We start from the raw sequence: 26,412 nt of genomic DNA, 5'->3' as shown, positions 1-26,412 counted from the left end.
TGGAAAAATATCCTACGCAAACTGCACCCAAAACAAGCTGGGGTATCTATACTAATACCAGACAAAATAGACTGTAAATGCAAAGATGTCATAAGAGAGAAACAAGTACATTATGTTTTAATAAAAGGAATACTTCAACAAGAAGAAATAACAATCATAAATGCTTATGCACCTAATCAAGGAACTCCAAAGCACATGAGACAAACAATGGCTAAACAGAAGGGACCAACAGACATGTCTACAATAATAGCAGGAGACTTCAAAACACCAGTCTTTTCTACAGATAGAACAACTAGGCAGAAGACCAATAAGGAAATTGAGAACCTAACCATTATGGTGAATGAATTAGACATAACAGATGTATAGATTTTTATATCCCAAAGTACCAGGATGTACATTCTTCTCAAGTACCCATGGAATGTTCTCCAGGATAGATCATATTCTGGGACACAAAACAAGTCTTAATAAATTTAAAATTTTGAAATTATTCAAAGCACATTCTCTGACCGTAATGGAATGCAGCTAGAAATCAATAACCAAAAACAACCAGATCTTTCACAAATGTATGGAGGTTAAACAGCACACTCCTAAACAACCAGTGGGTCAAAGAAGAAATTGCAAGAGAAATAGGTCAATATCTAGAGATGAATGAAAATGAGAACACAACATATCAAAACCTGTGGGATGCAGTGAAGGTGGTGCTGAGAGGGAAATTTATAGCTCTGAAAGCATAATCAAAAAGCAAGAAAGAGCTGAAACCAAAGACCCAGCTGAACAATTGAAGGACCTAGAAGATGATCAGCAAGCTAACCCTAAAACACAAAAAGAAATAGTGAGGACTGTGAAAGAGTGGAGCAGGGGATAATCTAAGATGGCAGCTAGGAAAGATAGGTCAAAAAAACACCTTCATGAAAAATATTAGATAAAAGACAGAAAGTGACCCAGAACACCAGTTCCAGTGATATACCGGCTGGACAGGGTCTGCTAAATCCACAGGGACTGTGCACTTGGTGAAACTGGGAGTGTGTGTTCTGAAACAAGTGAATAAGCCTGCTGAATATCTGGCAGCCATGCTGTAGTGTGGGGACACCACGGATTAATGTTTGGAGGTGGACTAGTTCTTTTTTAAGAAACCCAAAAGCAGCTGCAGATATGGCAGCAAGAGCCAGACAGTGAAGCATGGTAGGAATGTGCTGTGCAAACGCCTCAGTATCTGGCATGGAAGATAGCCTTTCACATACCTGCTGCTAATTGTCTCAGACAGAGGAAGGCAGAGGTAAGCCAAAAGGGGAAAATAACCACACCCCTTGCAGCCATCTTCCTGGAGGGCTGGGAATGCTTCTGCTCAGCACCGGTGCCACAGCCCAGAGCCACACCAAAAAAACCCAGTGTGAAAGGAAGTTTTTCTAGCAACAAACACACACACCACAATATCAGGTGTGGACAATAGCTGTTCATGCACCCCCAGCTGATTGTCCTGGAGTTGGGAAGGTGGAGGTGTGCAAAAAGGGGGAAATTAACATGCTCCATACAGCCATCCTTTCAGCAGGCTGGGAACACACCTACATGGCCCAGTGGCCCAGAACTTCCCTTGAGGGGTGGTGTTCACTTGTGATGTAACACAACCTTCCCTCAGCAGAGACCCTAGAAGGGCTTGGCTCAGAACAGGGACCCACTTGGAAATCCAAGGGACCATATGCCAATACCAACAACTTGTGGGTCAACAGCAGAGACGATCTGTAGTGAGACTGAAATGAAGGTTTAGACTCTTGCAACAGCTTTAAATCTCCAGGAACACCTGTGAGGTTTGATTATTAAAGCTGCCCTCCCTCCCTAACTGCTCAGACTCATGCCCCACATTCAGGGCAGACAGCAACAACACACCCAAACTTGGTGCACCAATTGGACCCCACAAGAATCAGACCCCCACACACCACAAAGTTGGGGAGAATTGACTTGAGGGGAATAGGTGACTCACAGATGCCATCTGCTGGTTAGTTAAAGAAAGTATACTCCACCAAGCTGTAGATCTGACAAATTAGACATAAGCCTTTGAATTAGTCCACATATACTAAAAGAACCCTATCAAGTAAAGCAAATGCCAAGAGGCCAAAAACAACAGAAAATTTTAAAGCATATGAAAAAGCCAGATGATATGGATAACTCAAACCCAAACACCCAAATCAAAAGATCAGAAGGGACACAGTACTTGGAGCAATTAATCAAAGAACTAAAGACAAGCAACAAGAGCATGGCACAGGATATAAAGGACATGAAGAAGACACTAGAAGAGCATAAAGAAGAAATTGCAAGAGTAAATAAAAAATAGATGATCTTATGGAAAAAAAGAAACTTTTCCCAAATTAAAAGGATTCTGGATACTCATAGTACAAGGCTAGAGGAAACTGAACAATGACTCAGTGACCTCAAGGCCCACAGAATGGAAAAATGAAAGAACGAAAGAAGAATGGGGGAAAATTGAAAAAATCAAAATGGACCTCAGGGATATGATAGACAAAATAAAACACCCAAATATAAGACTCATTGGTGTCCCAGAAGGGGAAGAGAAAGTGTGCTAGTTTGCTAATGCTGCCAGAATGCAAAACACCAGAGATGGATTGGCTTTTATAAAAGGGAGTTTATTTGGTCACACTGTTACAGTCTTAAGGCCATAAAGTGTCCAAGATAACACATCAGCAATTGGGTACCTTCACTGGAGGATGGCCAATGGTGTCTGGAAAACCTCTGTTAGCTGGGAAGGCATGAGGCTGGCATCTGCTCCAAAGTTCTGGTTTCAAAATGGCTTTCTCCCAGGATGCTCCTCTCTAGGCTGCAGTTCCTCAAAAATGTCACCCTTAGTTGCACTTGGGATATTTGTCCTCTCTCAGCTTCTCTGGAGCAAAAGTCTGCTTTCAATGGCCATCTTCAAACTATCCCTCATCTGCAGCTCCTGTGCTTTCTTCAAAGTGTCCCTCTTGGCTGTAGCAAGCTCTGTCCTTCTGTCTGATCTTATATAGTGTGCCAGTAATTTAATTCAGACCCATCCAATGGGTGATCCAACACCTCCATGGAAATTATCCAATCAGAGTCAACACCCATAGTTGGGTGGGGCACATCTCCATGGAAACACTCAAAGAATTACAATCTAATTAACACTGATAGGTCTGCCCACACAAGATTACATCAAAGATGATGGTGTTTGGGGGACATAATACATTCAAACTGTCACAGAAGGGTAAAGGTCTAGAAAGAATATTCAAAGAAATTGTTGGGGAAAACTTCCCAAACCTTCTACACAATATGAATACACAAAGCATAAATTCCCAGTGAACTCCAAACAGAATAAATCCAAGTAAACACACTCCAAGAAATATTCTGATCAGACTGTCAAAAACTGAAGAGAAGAAGCAAGTTCTGAAAGCAGCAAGAGAAAAGCAATTCACCATATGCAAAGGAAACAACATAAGAATAAGTAGTGACTACTCAGTGGCCACCATGAAGGTGAGAAGGCAGTGGCATGACATATTTAAAATTCTGAGAGAGAAAAATTTACAACAAAGAATACTTTAGCCAGCAAAACTCTCCTTCAAATTTGAGGGAGACCTTAAATTTTTCACAAACAAATGCTGAGAGATTTTGCTAATAAAAGACCTGCCCTACTTCAGATACTAAAGGGATCCCTACCAACAGAGAAACAAAGAAAGGAGAGAGAGATATGGAGAAAGGATCAGTACTAAAGAGATTCAATATTGGTTCATTAAAGGACAATAAGAGAGAGTGGGAAAAAATATATCTGACAAACATAAACCAAAGAATAGGATGGCCAATTCAAAAAATGCCTTGACAGTAATGATGTTGAATGTAAATGGATTAAACTCCCCAATTAAAAGATATAGATTTGCAGAATGGACCAAAAAATATGAACCATCAAGTTGCATACAAGAGACTCATCATAGACACAGGGACACAAAGAAATTGAAAGGATGGAAAAAATATTTCATGCAAGCTACAGCCAAAAGAAAGCAGAACTAGCAACATTAATCTCAGATAAAATAGACTATAATTGTAAGGATATTAGGAGAGACAAAGAAGGCCACTACATACTAATAAAAGGGGCAATTCAACAAGAAGAAATAAGGATCATAAATGTTTATGCACCCAGTCAAGGTGCCACAAAATACATGAGAGAAACACTGGCAAAAACTAAAGGAAGCAATGGAGGTTTCCACAATAATTGTGGGAGACTTCAACACATCACTCTCTCCTATAGATAGACCAACCAGACAGAAGACCAGTAAGGAAATTGAAAACCTAAACAATCAGATAAATGAATTGGATTTAAAAGACATGTATAGAACATTACATCCCAAATCACCAAGATACACATTCTTCTCTAGTGATCACAGAACTTTCTCCAGAATAGACCATATGCTGGGACATAAAACAAGCCTCAATAAATTTTAAAAAATTGAAATTATTCAATGCACATTCTCTGACCACAATGGAATACAATTAGAAGTCAATAACCATCAGAGACAGAAAATTCACAAACACCTGAGGTTAAACAACACACTCCTAAAATGAGTGGTGTATAATGTAGAATGTAGGGGAACTAGTGATTGGAGAGCAATTAATGAAGGGGGATTGATAACCCAATAAGAACAGATTGGCTACTGTGGGTAAGTTTGGCATTCTGAGAATGCCCAGGAAAGACTATGGTTTGTTGATTTCTGATGGGTATGGTAGGAACAAGTTCACAGAAATGTTGCTATATTAGGTTATTTTCTTGGAGTAGAGTAGAAACATGTTGGAATCCCTTATTATGGTTTGTTTGAAATGTTTCTTTTTTATTGTATTTTTTTTATTTCTTTTATATAGTTGATTTAAAACAAAGAGTTAATTTAAAAAAAAATGAAAAAATATGCAGAGCCCCCCTGAGGAGCTGGTGTAGAGTGCAGGGGTGTTGGGCTCCCCCAACTCGATGGTTGCTGATGTGCTGACAGATATGGAGGACTGGTGGTTTGATGGGCTGAGCCCTCTACCACAGGAATTCCCCTGGGGAGACTGTTGCTGCAAAGGAGAGTCTAGGCCTCCCTACAATTGTGCTTAAGGACCTCCTCCCAAATGCTTTTTTTGTTGCTCAGATGTGGCTGTCTCTCTCTAGCTAAGCCAACTTGAAAGGTGAAATCACTTCCCTCCCTCCTACATGGGATCTGACACTCAGGGGAGTGAATCCCCCTGGCAACATGGAATACGACTCCCAGAGAGGAATCTAGACCTGGCATCGTGAGATGGAAAACATCTTCTTGACCAAAAGGGGGATGTGAAAAGAAATGAAATAAGCTTCAGTGGCAGAGAGATTCCAAAAGGAGCCAAGAGGTCCCTCTGGTGGGCACTCTTACGCACAATATAGACCCTCTTTAAGTTCTAATGCATTGGAATAGCTAGCAGTCAATACCTGAAACTATCAAACTACAAGGCAGAACCCATGAATCTTCAAGACAATTGTATAAAAATGCAGCTTATGGGGGGTGACAATGTGATTGGGAAAGCCATATGGACCACACTCCCCTTTGTCTCATTTATGGATGGATGAGTAGAAAAATGGGGGAAGGAAAAAAAAAGGCACCCAATGTTCTTTAATTGTTCTTTTTCACTTTAACTTTTATTCTTATTATTTTTGTGTGTGGTAATGAAAATGTCAAAAATTAATTTTGATGATGAATGCACAGCTATATAATGGTACTGTAAGCAAATGAATGTGTGCTTTGTTTTGTATGACTGCATGTAATGTGAATACATCTCAATAAATATGAATAAAAATAAAGAAATAGCAAAGATTAAAGCAGAAACAAATGAGCTGCAGAACAAAAAGTAGAGAGAATAAATAAAACCAAATTTGGTTCTTTGAGATCAGCAAGATTGACAGACCCTTAGCTAGACTGAAAAAGTCAAAAAGAGAGACGAACCAAATAAACAGAATCAGAAATGAGAAGGGGATGCTTTCTTCAGATCCTGAAGAAAATAAAAAATCCTAAGAGGATACTATGAACAACTGTATTTTGTACATATTTACAGGAAATGGGTAGTTTCCTGGAAACACATGAACAACCTAGACTAACCCGAGAAGAAATAGAAGACCTCAACAAACCAATCACAAGCAATGAGATCCAATCAGTCATCAAAAATCTACCTAAAGTGAAATCACTGCCCTCCCCCCTACGTGGGATCAGACACCCAGGGAAGTGAATCTCCCTGGCAACGTGGAATATGACTCCCGGGGAGGAATGTAGACCCGGCATCGTGGGATGGAGAACATCTTCTTGACCAAAAGGGGGATGTGAAAGGAAATGAAATAAGCTTCAGTGGCAGAGAGATTCCAAAACGAGCCGAGAGATCACTCTGGTGGGCACTCTTACGCACACTTTAGACAACCTTTTTTAGGTTCTAAAGAATTGGGGTAGCTGGTGGTGGATACCTGAAACTATTAAACTACAACCCAGAACCCATGAATCTCGAAGACAGTTGTATAAAAATGTAGCTTATGAGGGGTGACAGTGGGATTGGGAATGCCATAAGGACCAAACTCCACTTTGTCTAGTTTATGGATGGATGTGTAGAAAAGTAGGGGAAGCAAACAAACAGACAAAGGTACCTAGTGTTCTTTTTTACTTCAATTGCTCTTTTTCACTCTAATTATTATTCTTGTTATTTTTGTGTGTGCGCTAATGAAGGTGTCAGGGATTGATTTAGGTGATGAATGTACAACTATGTAATGGTACTGTAAACAATCGAAAGTACAATTTGTTTTGTATGACTGCGTGGTATGTGAATATATCTCAATAAAATGATGATTAAAAAAAAAAAAAAATCTACCTAAAAATAAAAGCCCAGGGCCAGGTGGATTCACAGGGGAATTTTATCAAACTTTTTTAACATTTTCACAGACAAATAAATGCTGAGGGAATTTGTTAACAAGAGACCTACCCTGCAAGAAATACCAAACTTTCCAAAAAGAATTGACATCATTTCTGCTCAATCTTTTTCAAAAAATTGAAGAAAAAGAAACCCTACCTAACTCATTTTATAAAGCTAATATCACTCTGACACCCAAACCAGATAAAGATACTATAAAAAAGGAAATCTATAGGCCGATCTCCCTAATGAATATAGATGCCAAAATCCTAAACAAAACACTTGCAAATCAAATCCAAAGGCACATTAAAAGAATTATATGCCACAAACAAGTGGGGTTCATTACTGGCATGCAAGGGTGTTTCAACATAAGAAAAGCAATCAATGTAATACAACACAATAACAAATCAAAAGGGAGAAATCAAATGATCATCTCAATAGATGCTGAAAAAGACTTGACAAAATTCAACATCCCTTTTTCTTTTTTTTTTTTTTAATTCAGTTTTATTGAAATATATTCACAAACCATACAGTCATCCATGGTATACAATCAACTGTTCACAGTATGATCATATAGTTATGCGTTCATCACCACAATCTATTTCTGAACATTTTCCTTACATCAGAAAGAATCAGAATAAGAATAAAAAATAAAAGTGAAAAGAGAATACCCAAACCATCCCCCCATCCCACCCTATTTGTCATTTAGTTTTTACTCCCATTTTTCTACTGATTTTTTTTCAATTTTTTAACTTTGTTTATCAAAAAATTAAAAACAAACAGGCAAACAACAACCAAAAAAACCCCACAACATTTCAAACAAAGCAATGGATTAAGGAAAACAAATAACCTAAAATAATTACTTTGCTTCCAATATGTTCCTACCATACCCCAAGAAAATTAATAAACCATGTCCAAACAGAGGAGTAAGAAAAACAAATAATCTAAAATAACTACATTGCTTCCAACATGTTCCTACCATACCCCAAGAAAATTAACAACCCCTAAGAAAACAAAGGAATAAGAGAAAAAAAAACCTAAAATAACTCTATTGCTTCCAACCTGATCTTACTATATCCAAGAAAGTTTACAAACCATAATCATTCCTGAGCATTCCCATAACATTGAGATTACCCTCCATAGTTTATCTGTTCTTATTAGATTATCATTCCCCCTCCACTAATTGGTATCTCTAGGTCCCCTACATTCTACAGTATAAAACATTGTACATTTTTCACAGAATTCACATTAGTGGTAACATACAATATGTCTCTTTTTGTGCCTGGCTTATTTTGCTCAGCATTATGTCTTTTTTTTTTTTTAATCTTCCTTTTATTGAGATATATTAATATACCACGCAGTCATACAAAACAAATCGTACTTTCGATTGCTCACAGTACCATTACATAGTTGTACATTCATCACCCAAATCAATCCCTGACACCTTCATTAGCACACACACAAGAATAACAAGAATAATAATTAGAGTGAAAAAGAGCAATTGAAGTAAAAAAGAACACTGGGTACCTTTGTCTGTTTGTTTCCTTCCCCTATTTTTCTACTCATCCATCCATAAACTAGACAAAGTGGAGTGTGGTCCTTATGGCTTTCCCAATCCCCTTGTCACCCCTCATAAGCTACATTTTTATACAACTGTCTTCGAGATTCATGGGTTCTGGGTTGTAGTTTGATAGTTTCAGGTATCCACCACCAGCTACCCCAATTCTTTAGAAACTAAAAAGGGTTGTCTAAAGTGTGCATAAGAGTGCCCACCAGAGTGATCTCTCGGCTCCTTTTGGATTCTCTCTGCCACTGAAGCTTATTTCATTTCCTTTCACATCCCCCTTTTGGTCAAGAAGATGTTCTCCGTCCCACGATGCCAGGTCTACATTCCTCCCCGGGAGTCATATTCCACGTTGCCAGGGAGATTCACTCCCCTGGGTGTCTGATCCCACGTAGGGGGGAGGGCAGTGATTTCACCTTTCAAGTTGGCTTAGCTAGAGAGACAGGGCCACATCTGAGCAACAAAGAGGCATTCGGGAGGAGGCTCTTAGGCACAACCATAGGGAGGCCTAGCCTCTCCTTTGCAGCAACCGTCTTCCCAAGGGTAAAACCTGTGGTAGAGGGCTCAACCCATCAAACCACCAGTCCCCTATGTCTGTGGTCATGTTAGCAACCATGGAGGTGGGGTAGGCCAATACCCCTGCATTCTCCACAGGCTCCTCAAGGGGGCACTGCATCTTTTTTTTTTCCTTTTTTTTTTTTAACTTTCCCTTCTTTTTTAAATCAACTGTATGAAAAAAAAGTTAAAAAGAAAACAAACATACAATAAAAGAACATTTTAAAGAGACCATGACAAGGGAGTGAGAAAAAGACAACAAACCTAAGATAACTGCTTAACTTCCAACATGTTCCTACTTTACCCCAAGAAAGTTACCTAATACAGCAACATTTCTGTGAACTTGCTCCTACTATATCCATCAGAAATTAACAGACCATAGTCATTCCTGGGCATCCCCAGAACGTTAAATAGCTTATCTGTTCTTCTTGGATTATTGTTCCCCCTTCCTTAATTGCTCTCTATTGCTAGTTCCCCTACATTCTACATTATAAGCCATTTGTTTTATATTTTTCAAAGTTCACATTAGTGGTAGCATATAATATTTCTCTTTTTGTGCCTGGCTTATTTCGCTTAGCATTATGTCTTCAAGGTTCATCCATGTTGTCATATGTTTCACGAGATCGTTCCTTCTTACTGCCGCGTAGTATTCCATCGTGTGTATATACCACATTTTATTTATCCACTCATCTGTTGAAGGACATTTGGGTTGTTTCCATCTTTTGGCAATTGTGAATAATGCTGCTATGAACATTGGCGTGCAGATATCTGTTCGTGTCACTGCTTTCCAATCTTCCGGGTATATACCGAGAAGTGCAATCGCTGGGTCGAATGGTAACTCTATATCTAGTTTTCTAAGGAACTGCCAGACTGACTTCCAGAGTGGCTGAACCATTATACAGTCCCACCAACAGTGAATAAGAGTTCCAATTTCTCCACATCCCCTCCAGCATTTGTAGTTTCCTGTTTGTTTAATGGCAGCCATTCTAACCGGTGTTAGATGGTATCTCATTGTGGTCTTAATTTGCATCTCTCTAATAGCTAGTGAAGCTGAACATTTTTTCATGTGTTTCTTGGCCATTTGTATTTCCTCTTCAGAGAACTGTCTTTTCATATCTTTTGCCCATTTTATAATTGGGCCTACTGTACTATTGTCATTGAGTTGTAGGATTTCTTTATATATGCAAGATATCAGTCTTTTGTCAGATACATGGTTTCCAAAAATTTTTTCCCATTGAGTTGGCTGCCTCTTTACCTTTTTGACAAATTCCTTTGAGGTGCAGAAACTTCTAAGCTTGAGGAGTTCCCATTTATCTATTTTTTCTTTTGTTGCTTGTGCTTTGGTTGTAAAGTCTAGGAAGTGGCCGCCTAATACAAGGTCTTGAAGATGTTATCCTACATTATCTTCTAGGAGTTTTATGGTACTTTCTTTTATATTGAGATCTTTGGTCCATTTTGAGTTAATTTTTGTGTAGGGGGTGAGGTAGGGGTCCTCTTTCATTCTTTTGGATATGGATATCCAACTCTCCCAGCCCCATTTGTTGAAAAGACCATTATGACTCAGTTCAGTGACTTTGGGGGCCTTATCAAAGATCAGTCAGCCATAGATCTGAGGGTCTATCTCCGAATTCTCAATTCGATTCCATTGATCTATATGTCTATCTTTGTGCCAGTACCATGCTGTTTTGGCAACTGTGGCTTTATAATAAGCTTCAAAGTCAGGGAGTGTAAGTCCTCCCACTTCGTTTTTCTTTTTTAGAGTGTCTTTAGCAATTCGAGGCATCTTCCCTTTCCAAATAAATTTGATAACTAGCTTTTCCAAGTCTGCAAAGTAGGTTGTTGGAATTTTGATTGGGATTGCATTGAATCTGTAGATGAGTTTGGGTAGAATTGACATCTTAATGACATTTAGTCTTCCTATCCATGAACATGGAATATTTTTCCATCTTTTAAGGTCCCCTTCTATTTCTTTTAGTAGAGTTATGTAGTTTTCTTTGTATAGGTCTTTTACATCTTTGGTTAAGTTTATTCCTAGGTACTTGATTTTTTTAGTTGCTATTGAAAATGGTATCTTTTGCTTGAGTGTCTCTTCAGTTTGTTCATTTCTAGCATATAGAAACATTACTGACTTATGTGCATTAACCTTGTATCCCGCTACTTTGCTAAATTTGTTTATTAGCTCTAGTAGCTGTATCGTCGATTTCTCAGGGTTTTCTAGATATAAGATCATATCATCTGCAAACAATGAGAGTTTTACTTCTTCTTTTCCAATTTGGATGCCTTTTATTTCTTTGTCTTGCCGGATTGCCCTGGCTAGCACTTCCAGCACAATGTTGAATAACAGTGGTGATAGCGGGCATCCTTGTCTTGTTCCTGATCTTAGAGGGAAGGCTTTCAGTCTCTCTCCATTTAGTACTATGCTGGCTGTGGGTTTTTCATATATGCTCTTTATCATGTTGAGGAAGTTTCCTTCAATTCCTACCTTTTGAAGTGTTTTTATCAAAAAGGGATGTTGGATTTTGTCAAAATCTTTTTCAGCATCTATTGAGATGATCAATTGATTTTTCCCTTTTGACTTGTTAATGTGTTGTAATACATTGATTGATTTTCTTATGTTGAACCATCCTTGCATGCCTGGAATAAACCCCACTTGGTCATGGTGTATGATTTTTTTAATGTGTCTTTGGATTCGATTTGCAAGTATTTTGTTGAGGATTTTTGCATCTATATTCATTAGGGAGATTGGCCGGTAGTTTTCCTTTTTTGTAACATCTTTGCCTGGTTTTGGTATTAGATTGATGTTAGCTTCATAAAATGAGTTAGGTAGTGTTCCATTTTCTTCAATGTTTTGAAAGAGTTTGAGTAAGATTGGTGTCAGTTCTTTCTGGAAAGTTTGGTAGAATTCCCCTGTGAAGCCATCTGGCCCTGGGCATTTATTTGTGGGAAGATTTTTGATGACTGATTGGATCTCTTTGCTTGTGATGGGTTGGTTGAGGTCTTCTATTTCTTCTCTGGTCAGTCTAGGTTGTTCATATGTTTCCAGGAAATTGTCCATTTCCTCTACATTATCCAGTTTGTTGCCATACAGTTGTTCATAGTATCCTCTTATAATTTTTTTAATTTCTTCAGGATCTGCAGTTATGTCACCTTTTTCATTCATTATTTTGTTTATATGGGTCTTCTCTCTTTTTGATTTTGTCAGTCTAGCTAGGGGCTTGTCAATCTTGTTGATCTTCTCAAAGAACCAACTTTTGGTGATATTTATCCTCTCTATTGTTTTTTTGTTTTCTATGTCATTTATTTCTGCTTTAATCCTTGTTATTTCTTTTCTTGTACTTGGTTTAGGATTGGTTTGCTGTTCATTTTCTAGCTTCTTCAGTTGATCCATTAGTTCTTTGATTTTGGCTCTTTCTTCCTTTTTAATATATGCGTTTAGTGCTATAAATTTCCCCCTTAGCACTGCTTTTGCTGCATCCCATAGGTTTTGGTATGTTGTGTTCTCATTTTCATTCGTCTCTATATATTTAGCAATTTCTCTTGCTATTTCTTCTTTAACCCACTGATTGTTTAGGAGTGTGTTGTTTAACCTCCAGGTATTTGTGAATTTTCTAAGTCTCTGATGGTTATTGACTTCTAATTGTATTCCATTGTGGTCAGAGAATGTGCTTTGAATAATTTCAATCTTTTTAAATTTATTGAGGCTTGTTTTATGTCCCAGCATATGATCTATTCTGGAGAAAGTTCCATGAGCACTAGAAAAGTATGTGTATCCTGGTGATTTGGGATGTAATGTCCTGTATATGTCTGTTAAATCTAATTCATTTATCAGATTGTTTAGGTTTTCAATTTCCTTATTGGTCTTCTGTCTGGTTGATCTATCTATAGGAGAGAGTGATGTGTTGAAGTCTCCCACAATTATTGTGGAAACATCAATTGCTTCCTTTAGTTTTGCCAGTGTTTCTCTCATGTATTTTGTGGCACCTTGGTTGGGTGCATAGACATTTACGATTGTTATTTCTTCTTGCTGAATTGCCCCTTTTATTAGTACGTAGTGGCCTTCTTTGTCTCTCAAAACATCCCTGCATTTGAAGTCTATTTTATCTGAGATTAATATTGCTACACCTGCTTTCTTTTGGCTGTAGCTTGCATGAAATATTTTTTTCCATCCTTTCACTTTCAGTTTCTTTGTGTCCCTGTGTCTAAGATGAGTCTCTTGTATGCAACATATTGATGGTTCATTTTTTTTGATCCATTCTGCGAATCTATATCTTTTAATTGGGGAGTTTAATCCATTTACATTCAACGTTATAACCGTGAAGGCATTTCTTGAATCAGCCATCTTATCCTTTGGTTTATGTTTGTCATATTTTTCCCCTCTGTCTATTAATATCCTTTATTGTACCCATACCGCATCTCTTTAGTACTGAACCTTTCTCCAAGTCTCTCTGTCCTTTGTTTGTTTCTCTGTCTGTAGGGCTCCCTTGAGTATCTCCAGTAGGGCAGGTCTCTTGTTAGCAAATTCTCTCTGCATTTGTTTGTCTGTGAAAAATTTAAGCTCTCCCTCGAATTTGAAGGAGAGCTTTGCTGGATAAAGTATTCTTGGCTGGAAATTTTTCTCACTCAGAATTTTAAATATATCGTGCCACTGCCTTCTCGCCTCCATGGTGGCTGCTGAGTAGTCACTTCTTAGTCTTATGCTGTTTCCTTTGTATGTGGTGAATTGCTTTTCTCTTGCTGCTTTCAGAACTTGCTCCTTCTCTTCTGTGTTTGATAGTGTGATCAGTATATGTCTCGGAGTGGGTTTATTTGGATTTATTCTATTTGGAGTTCGCTGAGCATTTATGATTTGTGTATTTATGTTGTTTAGAAGATTTGGGAAGTTTTCCCCAACAATTTCTTTGAATACTCTTCCTAGACCTTTACCCTTTTCTTCCCCTTCTGGGACACCAATGAGTCTTATATTTGGACGTTTCATATTATCTATCATATCCCTGAGGTCCATTTCGATTTTTTCAATTTTTTTCCCCATTCTTTCTTTTATGCTTTCATTTTCCATTCTGTCATCTTCGAGGTCACTGATTCGTTGTTCAACTTCCTCTAGTCTTGTACTATGAGTGTCCAGAATATTTTTAATTTGGTCAACAGTTTCTTTAATTTCCATAAGATCATCCATTTTTTTATTTAGTCTTGCAATGTCTTCTTTATGCTCTTCTAGGGTCTTCTTGATTTCCTTTATCTCCCGTACTATGGTCTCATTGTTCATCTTTAGTTCTTTGAGTAGCTGCTCTAGGTGCTGTGTCTCTTCTGGTCTTTTGATTTGGGTGTTTGGGCTTGGGTTATCCATATCGTCTGGTTTTTTCATATGCTTTATAATTTTCTGTTGTTTTTGGCCTCGTGGCATTTGCTGAACTTGATAGGGTTCTTTTAGGATTTGTAGACCAATTGAAGTCCTTATCTCTAATTTATCAGATCTACAGCTTCGTGGAGTACACTTTCTCTAACTAACCAGCAGGTGGCGTCCACGAACCACCTGTTCTCCACAAACCAGTTCTCCCCTGCTTAGCCTTTTTGGTGAGTGGGGGAGTGAGTCTTGTGGGGTCCAATTGGTGTACCAAGCTTGCGTGTGTAGTTGGTGTTGCCTGCCCTGTGTATGGGGCGTGTTTCTGGGCAGCCAGGGAGGGGGGGGGTGGCTCTAACAATCAAATCTCCCTGGTGATCCTAGAGTTTTAAAGCTGCTGCAATAGTCTAATCCTTCAGTTCAGTCCTGCCGCAGTTTGTCTCTGCCACTGACCCACAAGTCCTTGGTATTGGCGTATGGCTCCTGAGACTTGCAAGTGGGCCCCTCTTCCAGGCCGTGCACCCTGGGTCCTCTGTTGAGGGATGGCTGTGCTATGTCACAGGTGAATGCCGTCCCCCCAGGGCAGTTCTGGGCTGCTGGGCTGTGTAGGGAGGCTCCCAGTCTGCTGAAATGATGGCTGAATGGGGCTTTGTTAATTCACACTGCTCTACCTTCCCAACTCTGGGACAATCAGCTGAGGTTGCAGGGAAGGCTAATGTCCACGCCCAGTTTTGTGGTGTGTGCCTGTTATTTGAAGCACTTCCGTCACACTGGGTTGTCTGGGGCAGTTCTGGGCTATGGGGCTGGCGACGGGCAGGAGTGTTTCCTGTCCACCAGGATGATGGCTGTGAGCGGACACCCCCCTTTTCTTGGGAAGTTGTGGTGTTTAGTGAATTTTCTCAGCCACTGGATTATTGCGTTTTGTCTCAGAGCTCTCCTAGTTCTGCTCTTGACTTGACCTGCCCAAATAGCAAGTCTTTGAAGCTTTCTGTATTGGGCTTCTTAGAGTAATTGTTTTAGAAAAAGAAAAAAGGATTAAAAAAAAAACAAAAAAACAAAAAAACGGGCCCTCCTCAGAGATCTAATGGGTTATTGAAATGCTAAGAGACAAAGCAACCAGGGCCATTAAGGAAAGGTCCACAGGGCAGAGAGATCAGCTTTTCTTTGGGATTTGCATATGAGCCTCAGGGCCCTTCCCCTTTCTATGTTCACCAGAACTCCAAAAATCCTCCGCTTTTATTTTGGAGTTTTTCGTGTTGTTTTTTTTCTATGCCTGTCTCCTCTCTGCTGGGCTGGCTGCTCTCAGATTCTCTGCTGTCTGGTCTCAGTCTATCTATGGTTGGAGTTTGAATCAGTAGAATGAGTTTCCAATAAGGGCAGCCACTGCAGTTCTCCCTTCTCCTTCCCGGAGCTGACAGCCCCTCCTCCCCCGGGACTGAGCCTGGCAGGGAGGGGCGCGGGTCCCTTGGCCGCAAAAACTTACAGATTTCGCTGATCTCAGTAGTTCCACGTTTTCATGAGTGTTGTATGAAGTATGCCCAAAGTCAGATTGCTCTGTGATGTCCAGTCCACGCAGTTCCTGGCTTTCTACCTACTTTCCTGGAGGAGTAACTAAAACATACAGCTCACCAGTCTGCCATCTTGCCCCCTCAACATCCCTTTTTGATAAAAACACTTCAAAAGGTAGGAATTGAGGGAAAATTCCTCAATATGATAAAGTGTATATATGAAAAACCCACAGCCAGCATAGTATTCAATGTTGAGGGGCTGAAAATCTTCCCCCTAAGATCAGGAATGAGACAAGGATACCCACCATTACCTCTATTATTCAACATTGTACTAGAAGTTCTAGTCAGAGCAATTTGCCAAGACAAAGAAATAAAAGGTATGCAAATTGGAAAGGAAGAAATAAAACTGTCATTATTTGCAAATGATATGATCTTATATTTAGAAAATCCTGAGAATTCGATGACAAAGCTACTTGAGCTAATAAGAAAAATTCACTAGAGTGGTTGTAGCATATAAGATTAATGCACGTAAGTCACTAATGTTCCTATACACTAGTAATAACTGAAGAGGCAATCAAAAAATTTCTATTCATAATAGCAACAAAAAAATTATGTCCCTAGAAATGAACTTAACTAAGGATATGAAAGACCACTATACAGAAAATCATCAAACTTTAATAAAAGAAATAAAAAGGATGTAAATAGGTAGGAAAATATTCCATGCTCATGGACAGGAAGATTAAATGTCATTAAGATGTCAATTCTACCTTTCCATTCAGCAATTTCACTTCTCAGTATATACCCAGAAATATGAAAGCAGTGACATGAACAGATATTTGCACACAGATATTCATAGCAGCATTATTCACAATTGCCAAGAGATGGAAACAATCCAAATGCCCTTCAACAGATGAGTGGATAAACAAAATGTGGTATATACACACGATGGAATACTACGCGGCAGTAAGAAGGAACGATCTCGTGAAACATATGACAACATGGATGAACCTTGAAGACATAATGCTGAGTGTAATAAGCCAGACACAAAAGGAGATATTGTATGTTATCACTAATGTGAACTATGTGAAAAATGTAAAATAAATATTTTATATTATAGAATGTAAGGGATTTAGAGATAAACAGCAACTGATGAAGGGGGAACAGTAAGCTAATAAGAACAGATAAGATATTGAGGGCAATCTCAATCCTATGGGAATGAATAGGAATGATTATGGTTTGTAAATTTTCTTGGGTATGCTAGGAACATGTTATTATTAAGACGTCAGTAAATGTCTTTGTACATGCGTCTTTCTTGTTTATGTGATTATTTCCTTGGACAAACTCATAATGTGAAATCTCTTGGCCAAGAGTTTTATTGTCATGGCCTTTTATTAATTTTAATTAAATTGCTTTCCAAAGTCTGTACCAATCCACAGATTCACCAACAGATGATGATTTGCTTTGTGAGATGTGGAAGGAAAGGAAGCTCAGCAAACTTTTAAGGACAGTGGTCAAAAGCAAAAGTAACATTGTTCTTCTTAAGCAACATTTTGGTAGTCATCATTGTTTGAAAAAGATGGTGGGGTTATATTTTTGGCATCCAAAAAATTGTAAGCAGATAACCTATAAAAATAAAGCCCAGCATCTGACATGTCAACCTCAGGTGGGTCATGCACCTGAGAAACAAGCTTCCCCTCCCTCGTAATGATGGTGGAAGGTGCTAGAAGATAGGAAACATGCCAGAGGCAGGGGCTGCTGCAGTGAGGTTGTCATCCATGTATGGTGGAAGGGCAGGGGTCCCACAGGAGCCCAAGCCTGGTCCACAAGGAGTCACTTCCTCCACACCCACTCAGAAGGGGGCTTCAAGACCAGTGGGTCACCCTGCCCTGGGCAGAGCAGGGGACAGAGGCAGAGTGGCAGGTGGGGCCCCTGCTCCCTTCTCTGTCCTTTAAAACCCTGAGTGTTAATGGTGCTTAAATTGGCCTTTTGAGCTCTGGCCTATTGTGATCAGCTGTAGCTACTGCAGGGCAGGCACACATTACTCCATGGGCTAATTAAAAGATCTGAAACCTAAGCTCTTCTCATATGACCTGGGGAGAAAAAAAATGAGAGGAGTTGAGCTCAACTGAAAGAAAATTTCCACAGAGTTCCCCATGGCACACCATCCACCCTCACTCCAGAAGTGGTCTAAATAATGTGAAACACATTCCTAAAGAGACAGGATGAATACTGGCAAAGAAAATGAGGGTCTTTGGACTTCCAGTGTTAGACCACAGGTTTTCTTTCTGTAGGTACAGGATACCTACCTCTGGTTTTGAGCCCCAGATTCCCAGCTTCAGGCACTGTCAGCTCTTGCTTTAACTACATTGAGGCTATAGGGAAAGTGCCCATTTCCTCACGTCTGCACCAACACTATATGTTACCAGTTTAATAAATTCTTGTTTATCCTATAGGTAAAAAATCACAGCCCATTCCTGTCCCACTGCTGTTTTTAATTTGATTTGCTCTCATGTAGTGGGGTTGAAATTTTTCTAGTATTTGTGAGCAATCTGCATTACCTTGTTAGTAAGCTATTGTGCATTTTTAAATTGTCCTTGTCCATTGTTCAATTTGTATGTTTCTTGCTTAGTATTTCTCTTTCTCTGTCTGAATCTGTATCTTCTATATCTACATCTATATTCATATTTCTTCCTTTGTTCACTGTGACTGTCATATTTTTTATCAAATCATTTACATTTCAAATTTAATATTATGAAATTTATATATGTATATATATACACACACATACATATATATGTAAATTTCACAAAGTTTAAGGATTCACATAATAAACACCATATATCTACCATCCAGGACAACAAATACAATTCTCTCATGTTTCTCACTTTCAGGAATAACTACAACTCTTAATTTTGTGTATATCATTTACTCCTTTTTCTTTATTGTTTTACTCCATATATATGCTTGGTAGGTAGAATCATGTCCCTCCTTGCAGCATTTTCAAGTCCTAAACCCTTGTCCTATAGGTGTGAAAATGATTGTTAATGGGATTTTTGAAGAGCCTGTTAAAATGAGGATAAACTGAAATAGGTTGGGTCTTAATCTTCTAGGACAGTAGTCCTTATATGCAAAGAAAATTTGGACATGGAACAGAAGACACAGGAGACAGGTCGTCCCATGAGAGAGGCAAGATCAACTGCTAACAATCCACCACCAGGGCATGACAGACTTTGCATATCACATGCACTGACAATACAGTGATTTTGGATTCTAGCCTACAAAATTCTGAGTCAATAAATTCCTGTTGTTTAAGTCAACAGGTTGGGATATTTGTCATAGCAGCCCTGGCAAACTGAAACAGTGTATATCCTAAAATATGTGTATTATTTACATTTTCAAATTTGGGAGGACTTAATGTGAATTATATCATGTTGTTTGTAATCTTTTCCATCAATTTTATTAGGCAGTATTTAAATACAATAAATGATATCCATTTAAAGCATGTAATTTGATGAGTTTGGGCAAATACATATTTTAGTGTAACTACTGCCACAATCAAAATCAGTATATTTTCCTCTTTGCCAAAAGTTTATTTTGTGTCCTGATATTAGATAATGAGTGGCATGAGTGCAGAGACTTTTGTCTATTTTGTTCATGGTCATATGGCTAGTGCCCTACAATGGTGTCTGAGTCATAGAATTGACTGGATAAAATTTATCTAAAGCAAGAAAGAATGAATGAAAGACACTTAAGTCTTCTGGCACAAAAGAGAGAGGTGGCTGTGGAGCAATTTTTCCAGTCTCTATTCTCATGGGACATATTTCTCAGCCAGAATGATAGGAAAGGAGAGATTCTATCACTTCTTATCTCAATGACTGCCTCCCCAAAAGTTCCCACCACAGGGCACCCTGCACATCAGGGTTCCTGAGGCTGTAGATGAGTGGGTTCAGCATGGGATTGATAACACTGTTGAAAACTCCAACCCCTTTATCCTTGTCTGAAGCCTCCTCTGAACCCAGATGCATGTAGTTGAAGATTCCTGTTCAATAGAATAGGAAAGTGAGGTGGGAGCCACATGTGGAGAAATCCTTCTTCCTGCCCTCCACTGAATGCATTCATAGAACTGCAGCTGCTACATGGATGTAGGAGGTGCTGATGAAAACCAAGGGGATGCCTGTTATTATGTAACCCATACCAAAGAGCAGCAGTTCATTGAGTTCAGTGCTGGAGCAGGAGAGCTGGAAGAGCTGGGGGAGGTCACAGTAGAAGTGATTGACCTCATTGGGACCACAGAAGTTGAGGGTGCTTAGGGCAAGAGTGTGACTCAGTGCATTGGCAAGGGAACAAGTCCAGCACATGGTCACCAAGATCCACTGGATTGCCTGGCTCATGTGGGTGCTGTAGGTGAGGGGCCAGCAGATGGCCAGGAATCAGTCATAGACCATGGCTGTCAACAGGAAGCAGTCCACCTCTTCCAGAAGGTGGAAGAAGAGCTGTGAGATGCAGGCATCATAGGAAATTTTATGCTTGTGGGACAGGAGTCCCCCCAACATGGGAGGAACAGTGATGGTGATACATCCAGCATCCAGTGCTGATAGATTCCCAAGAAAGAAGTACATGGGGGTGTGGAGTTTGGTCTCCACCAAGATGGCAGCCAGGATACTGAGGTTGCCTCCAACTGTGACCATGTAGGCAAAGAGGAAGAGAATGAAGAGCACAGATTATAGCTTTTCTGTTTCAGCAAATCCCACAAGAATGAACTCAGTAACTGCTGTCTTGTTGCTCCCAGCTACTGGCTCCATGAGTCACTGAAAGAAAATGTCCAAAAAATGGAGGAATTAGCCCACTCAGTACACTTATTCTACATAGTTTAAGGCCTCTCTCTACAAACCCTGTGGTAAATTCCCAGTATTTAGGTGAAGATTTTCCCTCTGCTCAGGCCACACCTCACACAATAGCCTCTTCCATTAACTCAACATGCTTACTCTGCTTTGCAGAGATGCCCAATGCCACCAAATCTTTACCCTACCACCTTCTCTTTGCTGAAAGGGTCAGAATACTTGGGAAAATACATCTTTTTTGAATGTAGAATGATTAAGATAGAAATTTCTATTTTCCTCTGGGGGATCACCCCAAATCAATAAGCAGATATCAAAATAGAATAATTGAATATATTTCTACACAACTAGAAATCATGTGAAAACCTAACTTGCTTTCAAGAGTTTTAGAAATAGTGAAGATGAAGTGAAGGTATGACAAGAGTCAGAAAGAAGTCATTCTCTACAGGTGAGATCAGAAAACGAACAAAGTACACTTCTCCAAGGTGAGGGATATATGCAAGAAAAAATTCAAAATGCCTTGTTCAATGAGTTGCTGGGTATTTTTTTTTGCCATTAATCAATTCTTTAGACTGAACTTTGTATAACATCTCAATTAAAATGACATATTCTGTTTATATTGCCTGTTGCCTCTTTATAATAAAAGTTTGTCACCTGGCCTTAGGGTTGGTTGCTGAAAGTTGCAGTTGGGTTTCTACATTGCACAGTTTCTCACCTTCCAGCCCTTGAATCAGGCATGGTAGATTGGCCAATGGCTCAAAGAGAGGTCTTCAAATGAGGCAGGCACAAATTCAGAAAGCCAAATTGAAGTAAGTGCTTTCAGCTTTTATCAAGGTCTTGATAAAAATGTATCAATATCTCTCTTCTCCTATGGAATTAGCAAGGTTGGAGCCAATTAAAAATAATGCAATTTCCTTGCATACTAAAGACTGGAACTAGAGGATGAGAAACAGGTATTGGGTTCTGTAATTCTAACAGAGGAGAAAGTGTGATGAGGGCTTAGCTGAGGCAGTGAAGTACAAGGGCAGGAGTGGGTAAGTAGGTCCACAGCAGTATGACCCTTATGACTGTTGGGGACATGAACACCCAAAATTAAAAACCAAAAACCATGCTCATAAAAATGGGAATTGAGTGCACTGTTTGGGGGCATGGTCTTCTCTGTGCTTAGTTTGAACAGAGGAGGCAGGGCTGTAGGAGAAGTTACCCAGGTGGGCCATTTTTGGAGCCTGTAGATGCCACTGTATAAGCAAGAGATGGCATTGTCAGTTTTTCCTCAGCAATTGGCACTGACTACAGAGATGTAAAGATTAAAAGTCCTCACAACAACCATGAATCATGGGGCAGGCTCCTTTCCCAAACAGAAACCTCTCATGAACAAACTGACCATGAGACTTTTCACCTCATGTAGACTTAAAAAAAAGGAGTTGTAATTATCACAAATCTACTCAAAGATACTCAAGAAAAAATTATTGGAGTGGTTGTGATGAGAAACAGTTGGTAGTTTCCAACACTGAGAAAAAAAATGGTGCCATTGAACAGCTGAAAAATCTGGAAAAAAAAAAGTCAAGTACTTAAAACATGTGCTAAAGCATTCTCCTCTATATAACAATAGCAGAAGGGAGAGAGAGGAGAGTTCAAGGAAGAGTTTCAAAGAATCAGAAAGAAAGGAAATGTCATCTAATAGAACTCAGGTGCAGAGTTTTTGATTGACATGATGAAAAAGTTCAGGAAATGGATGTTGGTGATGATAGAATCTTTCACATGCATTTAATATCACTTGAATTGTACACATGGAAGTGGTTAAGTGGGAAAATTTCACTTGTGTACATGTTCTTAAAATAAACAGTTTTTTTTAAGTGGAGGAAAAATAAATATTTTTTAAAAAACTAATCTGGTAGCCACACAAGGAAGTAGACATATTGAGATATGGAGACCAAATTTGAGATAGGTATGCAAGAAATACATATAAATTTCTGTTTTCTATAGTGTAGCTCTGTTTTCTAAAGTGTGGCCACTATCCACACATGACCCCTGACCACTAGAGAGTGTCTAATGCAAATTTAGATGTGCTGTAAGTGTAACATGCACACCAGAATTTGGGGGTGAAGTATAAAACAAGAATATAACATATCTCATTATTTACTTTATATCCATAATGTGATGAAACTATAACCTTCAAATATATCCAGTTAAATAAAATATTTTTTTAAAATTAATTTCACTTTGTTTTTTTTTTTTTTTTACTTTTTATCATGTGGCTACAAGAAAATTATACACCACATAGGTGACTCACAATATTGGTAAACACTGATATAAAGGACATGCAAAGAACATCCAACCCATGTCTTCTTGGAATTCCCAAAGAAGAAAACTATAATAATGGACCAGGACAGTTACTTGAAGATCCATTTCAGGTATCTTTTTCAAAATTTGAGGAAGGCTGGTTTCTAAATATTGAAAAAGCACAGCCTGTGTATGGAAGTATAGACATAGAGTTTCCATGATGAGGTATCTCCAAATAAAGTCTTTGGATTTCAGAAATAACAAATCCTTTGGGTAGTTTTTCAGAAAAGATCAAGTCTCTTAAAATAGGAAACAAAAATGGCTTGTGTCTTAGTTCTCTAACGAAGCATTCAAACTAAAAGAAATCAGAGCAATATTTACAAAGTCTTTATGGGAAGAAAGTGTGACCCAAAAATTTTATGTCAAGACAAACTGTTTGAGTATACAAGAAACAAACAGCTTAACATTTTTAGACACCAATTACTTATGAATTTGCAGATAGGTAAAATGGGAAATTTTAAGTTGTATATGTGTTACTAGAATAAAAATTTTTAAAATACATACAAAAACATAGGCATATATAATACATACATTGTATCATACTATAAATGGTGAATTATAGTTAATGGTATAATGATAATAATGTTCTTTTATTGATTGTAACAAATGTATCACACTTATACAGAGTGTTGTATGGAAATTCTATTTTTCATGCTTGATTTTTCTGTAAACCTACCACTTATCTAATTTTTTAAAAAATAAGAAAGTAGTATTTATATGAGCCTAGCAGGGTAAATGATTAGAGGATAAACTTCAGTCAACCAAGTAAAGAGAGTAAATACAGAAAATGAGCTATGACATAAATGAATATTTTTAAACTAAGAACTAAGTTTAAAACCTATGTGGGGATTAAGTTTTCAGAATTGAATATACGTGTCATGAACCATGGTGATGTTGAAATGACCTGTCTTAAAGTTAAGAGAGGAGAGTGAAGAGTAGGTCTAGTGAAGGTATGCTGATTTCCTCGTTTCTTATACCGGGCAGTAAAAAAAATTAACCTTGATACAGCATATAAAAGAGATACCAATCATGTAATGAGGTGTGCTTAACCAGACAAACATAATGGTTGACAATAATAATCTGAACATTCAAAGTTGAATGTTGGAGAAAAAGGAAAGGATAAAAGAAAACATTTTAATTTTTATTATTGCTCAGAGTAAGAAGTTGAGAGACTCTGTCTTTCAAAAGGAGAAGATTAAGAGCATGTTTATATTTTGTCACATGTAAAACACCATCAACTGTAAGATGCACCATTATCTTAGGCACCAATCTCAAATTTAAAATTCTGCAAAATAAACTAATATGCCATCAATGGTAAGAGGCATCCAATTGCAGAGATAAGTCAAAGAATAAGTCGAAGAAAATTAAGTATTAATAAGCTGATAAACTTAAACCCAAAAAAATCAATCAGTAGCTTGACTTCATCTAACAAAGTGAAAATCAGAATTTGCATATGAGAAAGAGGAGAAAGGGAGAAAAATTCAAATAATCTGGGGATAGTTTTCTCACACTTTTTGAGGGAAATCTAGCTCATGGCTAGCTAAGAGGTCATTCTAGATAGTCTAGTTTTTAGTAGACTGACAAGGGATATCAAGGAAAATAATTTTAGGTTTTTACTGATTATTTGGGAAACTTGAGATTCTAACTGTAGATAGTCTGAGATGGGCTCTCTCTCTAATGTCCATCAGCATCCCACCAGCATCTTCACTGTGGTCAGGCCAAGATTCACCACTTTCTTCTCTGGAATTCCTCAGGTATTGTGTGAAAGATATACATCTTAGAACGGATGAAATACAGGGTAAGAAGTTGTAGTCAAGGATGATACCAGAGTGATTGTATAGGTTGTTTTTAGCTGACATCTCTAATTGCTCAAATGTTCTGAGTGATCAATGTCCATGTCAAACTAGTTGTTCTGCATTTTGAATATAATAAAAAAAAAAACAAGGGAAATATGGAATGTGAGAAAAGTTTTTCTAAAAATTATTAGAAATATATAAAGTTAAATATTATTAGAGAACAATTACCAGGCTTACCTATTATAACAATAAATTTAAATAAGCCAAATTTACCAATTAAAAGAAAAAGAATTTCATGATCTATTTTAAAGCAAAATTCAATTCTGTGCTATTTGTAGAGACACATTTAAATAAAAGTAATTTAGAAAGACTGAAACATAACCAACAAATACATAGAAGGCAATATAAACATAAATAAACAGGTTGTAATTTTAATATCAGACATAAAAGTAGAACATATTATAAAGGGTGTAAAAAAAGGACATGAATATTTAACTGTTATGAATATCTATGGACCAAATTACATGGTATCAATAGTCATAAAGCAAAATCTACAAGGGGTTGAAAGAAATATACACTAAGATTAATTATCAAGGATGTTAATTTCCCTCTTTCCATGGATAACTAACAAAAAGGACAAAAGTAAAATAATTATGTAAAAGATATAGGGAAGAAAATAATAAAGTGAACTCTGTGACTTGAAAACAGAAACTTTGCCTTCTTTTGTATTGTCCATAGAACAAAAACAGCTATTAATCAAATTTTAAGCCTGAATTTATCCACTAATTTAAAAAAGAGTTAATATGAACCATATTTTCTAAGAAAGCCTAATAAAACAGAAATTAATCAGAAAAAAAAGCCTCTCACCAGGCAATCCTCAAAATGCTTTCTTAAGTGTCTCTTGAGCCAAAATGGCAACACAAACCAAAAACAAATATAAATCACTACAAATTATAGGTAAGGGATAACACTAAAACTGTTCTGAGAGAAAAATTCCTGCTCAAGTTCTTTAAAAAAATACAGAAATTAGAAGGACTAACCTTCAGAAAGTTAGAATAAGAAACCAAAGAAAATGTAAGGAAACACAAGAAAGAACTAAATAATAAATTAGAAAACATAAAAACAAAAGTAATGATAAACACAATCAAGAGCAGTTTCTTTGAGGTAAAAAGAAATTGATTTATCTTTAGCTAAGTGACCTTAGCTAAAATTCTATTTTCCCCAAATCTACTCAATGAAATGGATGACCGTTAAATTTGCTAAAATTTTTCCAGAAGAGTTAGAAAATCTAAACAGATGACCTACCAGAAAAAAGTAGAGAAAGGACTATTCTCCAATTCCCCATCCTACAGGTAAAAAAGCTGCATGTCCAGAAAATGTCATAAGGAAATTTGCAATGCTGATTAAACTATGCCAGAATATAAAATGAGAAAGCTTTCAAATTATTTTTATTAAGTATGAATAACTAAATAAAAAAAGAGAAAATACATTGACACTTAAAACATTAAAATAAAATCCTAAATATTAACAAATGTATTTCAATTATACATTACAA

At 37.8% G+C, this 26,412-nt stretch overlaps 1 pseudogene; it reads right to left on the bottom strand.

Annotated features, from left to right (window-relative positions):
* Positions 1 to 19,743: 19,743 nt before the first annotated feature.
* On the bottom strand, positions 19,744 to 20,694 carry LOC119514637 (annotated as a pseudogene).
* Between the last annotated feature and the right edge of the window lie 5,718 nt (positions 20,695 to 26,412).

Source organism: Choloepus didactylus, chromosome 18, assembly GCF_015220235.1.
Source record: "Choloepus didactylus isolate mChoDid1 chromosome 18, mChoDid1.pri, whole genome shotgun sequence".
Taxonomy (NCBI): domain Eukaryota; kingdom Metazoa; phylum Chordata; class Mammalia; order Pilosa; family Megalonychidae; genus Choloepus; species Choloepus didactylus.
This window is presented reverse-complemented; position numbering and strand designations above follow the sequence as displayed.